Raw genomic sequence first — 6,589 nt, forward strand, 5'->3', positions numbered from 1 at the left:
ATTGCTAGAGAGATTGATCAGCAACCTGGGTCGGAGCAGTGTTGCGGAACGAACGTGTTATTTACTTAAATAGCAAGAGAATTCTGGATCAATCTGAAAAATTTCTATCCCTTCCACAAACACTACCCCTTTCCCCTACCGAGTGAGTCACGCCTACCCTTAAAGGGAAATGGCTTAATGGTGTAATAATAATAGCTATTTTAATTTTCGAGATATGGTGAACAGAACAAAGCTATACAAACACACACACACACACGTATACACGAAGGGACAAACATTTTTGTTAAATTGCATTTGCGAGCTCCTGGAGTCGAATTATATCTAAATATGTCAAAAAAGTTGATTTGAAAATTTAGATGATTAGAAACCTGTTTCTATAAGAGGAAGAAATATAGAAACATACGCGAAAATTTGGGAGATATATGTTCTACTTATCAAGTAGAAAGGACCTGAATTTTGTCAGTCAAACAGAAGCAGTCTAAATAATTCGAGTTCTCGCAAGTGACCCTGCTTGACCTCGAAATGGGATGTAGGTCGAGGAAAAGTACGTGCGTATCTTGATTCTACGCCGAACACCCCACAAGGAAACTATAGAGTCAACCCTCTTGCGCGTGCATTTTCAAATACTTTTTTAAGTACCCTGCTTTCGACAAATTCACGCTTGCACTGCGACCTTTGAAGGTTTTAAACGCTTGAGTTGAGGTGTGGAAAAAATTTAGGGACTTCCGGTCTCGATGGCTAATCTTTTTTCATTCCGACATGCTGTGTAAAAAGTAGGTTTCGAGGAAGCAATCACGAATCTAATCATAATGTTATTTAGGCCTCTCAAGTAGATTTAGATTTAGTTATTCCCTGGCTCTTCAAATTGCAAAACAGTTTAAATTTTTTGAGATCATAGTTTTTTTTTAGAATTATTCATAAAAACAGCTAAATGATTTTAAAATAAATTAGCTAAAAACTTAAAAAAATTTAATTATGTAGGTTGTGTCTAGTAGATTTTTTCTAACTTTATTTAATCTCAAGTTTTAGCCCGGCGATGCCAGATCTGATGAGGAATAAAATACATAATATTGTTAAGGAACGTGTAACAGTCATAGATTCGAAATTCTTTATTTTTTATTTTATTATTATTTTACTCTACTCTTGGGCTGACGGAAACATTTTTTTAAAATAATCTCAAACAATTTTGGGAAAAATCTTTTAAAAACTTTTTAAACAATTGAATTATATTCAAATAAAAAACTTGGCAACTTATATTAGATAATTTAAAAGGGCCTAGGGCAGTAAGCATGTAAAAATGGCCAACGAACGTATCAAGCATATATGCATATTTGCACTATATATTGGTATCCTTATGAATAGAAAATCCTGTAAATGTCAATCTTGAAATTTCATTTTTTGGGAGTTATAAAGCAGACTTCTAAAAAAAATGAAATTCTGATCAAAAACACTGATAACATTTTTTATGAGTTGTCCAATTCAATGTACATATTTTCCCTCGGATTAATCGGAGTTTTCCAGGTTATGGTTAAACAAAAATTTATAAATGTCAAATTAGATTTTGCACTTGGTTTTTTGATCCGATTTTTTCCAATTTTTCTTGAAAATGATCTCATTGGTTTTTACAACATAATTTTTGCTAATTAAAATTGGTTAAATCTTTTTTTGAGATAAACTACTTTTTACATTCTCATCCTAATCAGAAGGTAAAATTTGGCTTCATCGGTCTGAAAGAAAATGACGAGTTTGCTGATCAGCAATTTTTGACCAATGGATCTGGTTTTATAAAACACAGATTTTCCGCTAAAAAATAACATTAAAAAATTAAGATTTTTGGAAATCAACAAATTTGTTATAAATTATTTTTTGACAAATGCGTACTTTTTGTTTAAATCTTGAAAAACGACATTACAAAAAAACAAGTCAAATTTTTGGAAAAAGAGGCAAGGTATAATAAAACGTTCAATAACAAATTTTGTTGCCTAATTTAGACCTAAAAATTTGCTTTTGACATTTTTTTCCCACGAGACACATTATGAAAATGTATTCGTGAAAACCGAAGATGCTTTAACAGAAAAGAATTTACAGTCACCAAATTTCAGGTGTCGCCGGTTTGACTTTTAATTTTAAAAGTCTTATGCTAAAATGTGGGGGAAGTACAATAAACGAGATAAACATATTATTGAGCGCGAAGCGCTAGATACAACAGGCGCACTCAAATTTGACAGCGAAGCGAGCCACGCGCGACAAGAATGTGCGCACGCTTCGAGTATATTTTTTCTTTTTATTTCCCCCTTTGCAACTGTACGGATATTTGTAGCACTTAAAAATTCCAACAATTTATTTCGACGACTTTCTCCGATAAAAGTAAAATGATCGGAGTTATAGAATTTTAAAAATATTTTTAAAAAAATGAATATGAATATTTAAGGCCAAACTACGCACGATGTGAAAAAAGTCGACAGAAGAAAAACGTTTCTTTTCACTTCCCCTATCTTGGAAAAAAGTACGATGGCCAGGCGCACGTCCGACCAAAACTAAAAGGGTATCTATCTGAGGGTATAAATCCCTAAAAAAAATTATAATAATCATTTTTAAAGTAAGAATTTCTGAAATAGAGATAATTACAGGAACAGTTCTCAATATTGCATAATCTTTTCAACCTTCATATTTCCAAAATGAAAAGTAGAGTAGTTTCGATGAAGTTCATCTCAGAAATATCAAAGGTTGAAGATTTTTTGAATGAAATATAAAATATAAAAAACAGTCCTACACACAAGACTAATACGAAAATTGACCGAAGCTTTGAATCAAGATTGAACAGTGAACACTTAGTGGTTTTCGTGCTTTGCGAAACCGATTCCGGATGTTCTATGGACGAAGCATTGAAGACAAGGCCTCATTCATTCATTATGCCATCGAAGGCTAGCACCAAATTATGGGAACATTAGCCTGATTGAACAGAACTGGGCTGGGCTTGTTCCTTGCATGTACTAGCGTGGTCCAAAAAAGCATTGCAATTTTTTATTAGCTGAATCAAGTTGAAACTCAAGATTTCTCTTCTCAATTCGCCATAGAATAAAAAAAATATAACTTTTGAAATATTACACCCATAAGTCCTTTCTATAGGATACAAAAAACCCTATAAGTGAAAAATTGGATTTTACGGGTTTTTGACGCTAATTATGATTTTCTTGCAGTTTTCTTTTTAAAAAGTGTTTCTAATTGACGAATTACTACTTTATACTGAAAAATGTTATAATAAATAAATTATTTGTTTAAGGTTTTTTTAATCTTTATATTTGTATATTATAATTGACGAGACTTTTTTTCCAGGGAGGCTAATATTAAAATATGTGCAATTCCACATTTTTCTTTCACACTTTGCAATAAACTTCTTATTGTATAATTCAAAAGAAAACAGGGTCAGTTACACTAGCCCCCACCCCCTCTCTATAGCCCAGTGAATTGCGCCCCAAATGCGCTCAAATGCGTCACCGTTCAAAATGTTTGCGTCACAAAACTGTAGGAGTTATATCAGGTATTATCTCTGGGGGGGGGGGGGGGAATAGCGTACGCTAACCCCGCCTATTTGAAAAATTTAATTCACATGATCTTGAAGATCTTCAAATGCGCTCATATGTGCCACAAAGAAAAAATTTTGCGCCACATTGATAGCCGAGTTATCAGCCATCGAAATTGGGGGGAGGCTGGCGTAATTTTTCTAAACTAATAACATTTTTTCAAATTCATGATGCCTATCTTTCATAACTTCAAATGCGCTCAAATACGCCACCAATCAAAATTTTTGCGCTAGCTAATTAACGAAGATATGATATTTTGGAGGGGGGGCAGTGTAACCCAGGTATTAAATCCTCAACAGTGATGTGAAATATAAAGTTGCGGACATAGAGATTCATTCGTCTCAAAATGCGCTAATATGCGCCATACATTTTTTTGGAAAATTTTGAAAATTGCCCAAGATATGAAGGTAACAAAATTGTACGAAGTGGTGGTCAACAAAATAAAAAAATTGATGAAGTGACTTTCCTATGGGGTTTCGAATGCGCCCATATGCGCCATTTTCAAAATGAGCGAAAAACCATAATCAACCCCCTCATTGCCACTTGTTACGATCTACTATCCAAGGCTATCTTCAAATAACCTAAATTGCAATATAAATATTTATAATGTTTTCTTCGGATAGGATTTTAAATGCGCTCATATGAGCCACTTTTAAAATTAACAAAAAAACTATAATCAACCCCCTTATTACCAATTGTTACCGATCCATCGCCCGTACCCTGGCGGACCGAAAGAACCGAATGGAGCCTCTACAAAGTACCCGTGAAGACCTCATTGGGTCCCCGTTCGGTTCCTTTTTAAAAAACTCAAAAAACACCAAGATCAACTTTTAAACTGTTGAAATTCGGATTCTACGTTAAATTTTCTATTGGAAACTCACGGAGTAATCGCAATACTATTTTTTGCAGCGGTAAAAAGTTAAAATAATATATAAGATCTATAACGCCTGTTGACTGCTACTTACAGGTGATGCGTTTGAAGTGTAGCAGTCAACAGGCGTTATACGTCTTGTATTTTTTAAACTTTTTACCGTTGAAAAAAAAACTACTGCGATTATTTCGAAACCTTCTATAGGGAATTTTAACGCGGAATCCGAATTTCAACAATTTAAAAGTTGATTTTGCTGTTTTTTTTTGTTTCTTAAAATGGAACTGAATGGGGACCGAAAGGGGTCTTTACGGGTACTTTGTAGAGGCTCCATTCGGTTCCTTCGGTCCGTTAGGGTAGATATCTCCAAATAACCTACATTTTATGAGGGGCTTGTCGTATAGAATTTCAAATATTTTTATTATTTATTTGGAGATATCATTAGATAGTGGTCCGTAACAAGTTCATAGGAAAAAGGGGGTTGATTATGATTTTTTTGTTAATTTTGAAAGTGGCGCATATGAGCGCATTTGAAACCCTATCCGAAGAGACCTTTGTAAATTTTTATATTGCCATTTAGGTTATTTGAAGATATCATCGGTTGTTGGATCAGCAGCAAGTGGTAATGAGGGGATTGGTTATTGCTTTTTGTTGATTTTGAAACTAGCGAATATGAGCGAATTTAAATCCTATCTGAAGCGATCATTATAAATTTGTATATTGCAATTTAAGTTATTTTGAGATATCATCGGATAGTTCATCGTAACAAGTGGTAATGAGGAGGTTGTTCATGTTTTTTTGTTATTTTTGAAAGTGGAGCATATGAGCGCCTTTGAAAGCATATCTGAATAGTCTTTTATACATTTTTATATTGAAATTTAGGTTATTTGGAGATATCATCCGTTGTTGGATCGGTAACAAGTGGTGATGAGGGGGTTGGTTATGGCCTTTTGTTAATTTTGAAACTAGCGCATATGAGCACATTTGAAATCTTATCCGAACAGATCATTATAAATTTTTATATTGCAATTTAGGTTATTTGGAGAGAGCTTTAGATAGTAGATCGTAACAAGTGGTAATGAGGGGGTTTATTTATTTATTTTTTTTTTAATTTCGAAATTGGCGCTTATGAGCGCATTCGAAATTCTACATGAAAAGCTCAAACTAGTTAAAGTTGATTTGAACGAAAAATCAACACTTATATTATTGGTCAATTTTTTGTTGATTTTGTGCTTTTAGAAGGATGCCATCTCGTGATTTTTATGCAGGCTAAATAACTTCTGTCGCCAGGAGAATGTTTTTCATAAAATCGAGTTTTCTCATTTTTCTCGCAAAGAACGACAGATACGAAAAAAATGAAGATAACATTTTTCACGTCGAAAAAAGTTCTATGGAAAATACATCTTACTTTTTTGCAATATCTCACATCGCTTACGGGGACAATTCCAAAATTATATTTTAAAGAACAAAGACTATTCCGCCCTCAAAAATGGTTTAGCTCGATTAAAGCTAATAGGATGTCTTTCTTCTATTTAAATATTTTTAAATATATTTTTTTCATATTTTCCAAATTTGAAGAAGAAAAAGGATTTTCTGAAAAACCCCACCTTTTTAATTTTTTGCCATATTTTACCGTTTCTGCACATAAAGGGAAGATATCCTATCAACTGTATACTGCCTAAACCATTTTTGATACTAGAAAAATCGCCGAAATTTTATATTTTACAAGAAGACAATAGAGGCTATCATCAGAATCAGAAAGAAACTGATAATTATCCCAATTTTTTTTAAGTTCTACAGGTTTAAAGAAAGAAAAATTATTTTTTTTAAAACAAAACCTTTTTTTCTCTTTAGCATTTCCAAGGGGGAAAATCGTGCAGAGTTCCACTTTTAGCGAGGGTTTATCTAATTTAAAATTCAAATAGAAAAATTCAAATTAGATCAATTAGAGAGCCTTTCCTAATTTTAAATGCATATATTTTACACAATTCAATATATACAGGTCGAATACATAATTATGTAAACAATAATGTGCTCTACTGTATGCTTATGATACAACAATACACGTATTGTTTTATTATGTATATGGGTCTGAAACTCGTTTGACTAAGAAGTCTACTTTTTATATTTCTATATC

This window comes from Belonocnema kinseyi, chromosome 3, assembly GCF_010883055.1.
Source record: "Belonocnema kinseyi isolate 2016_QV_RU_SX_M_011 chromosome 3, B_treatae_v1, whole genome shotgun sequence".
Taxonomy (NCBI): domain Eukaryota; kingdom Metazoa; phylum Arthropoda; class Insecta; order Hymenoptera; family Cynipidae; genus Belonocnema; species Belonocnema kinseyi.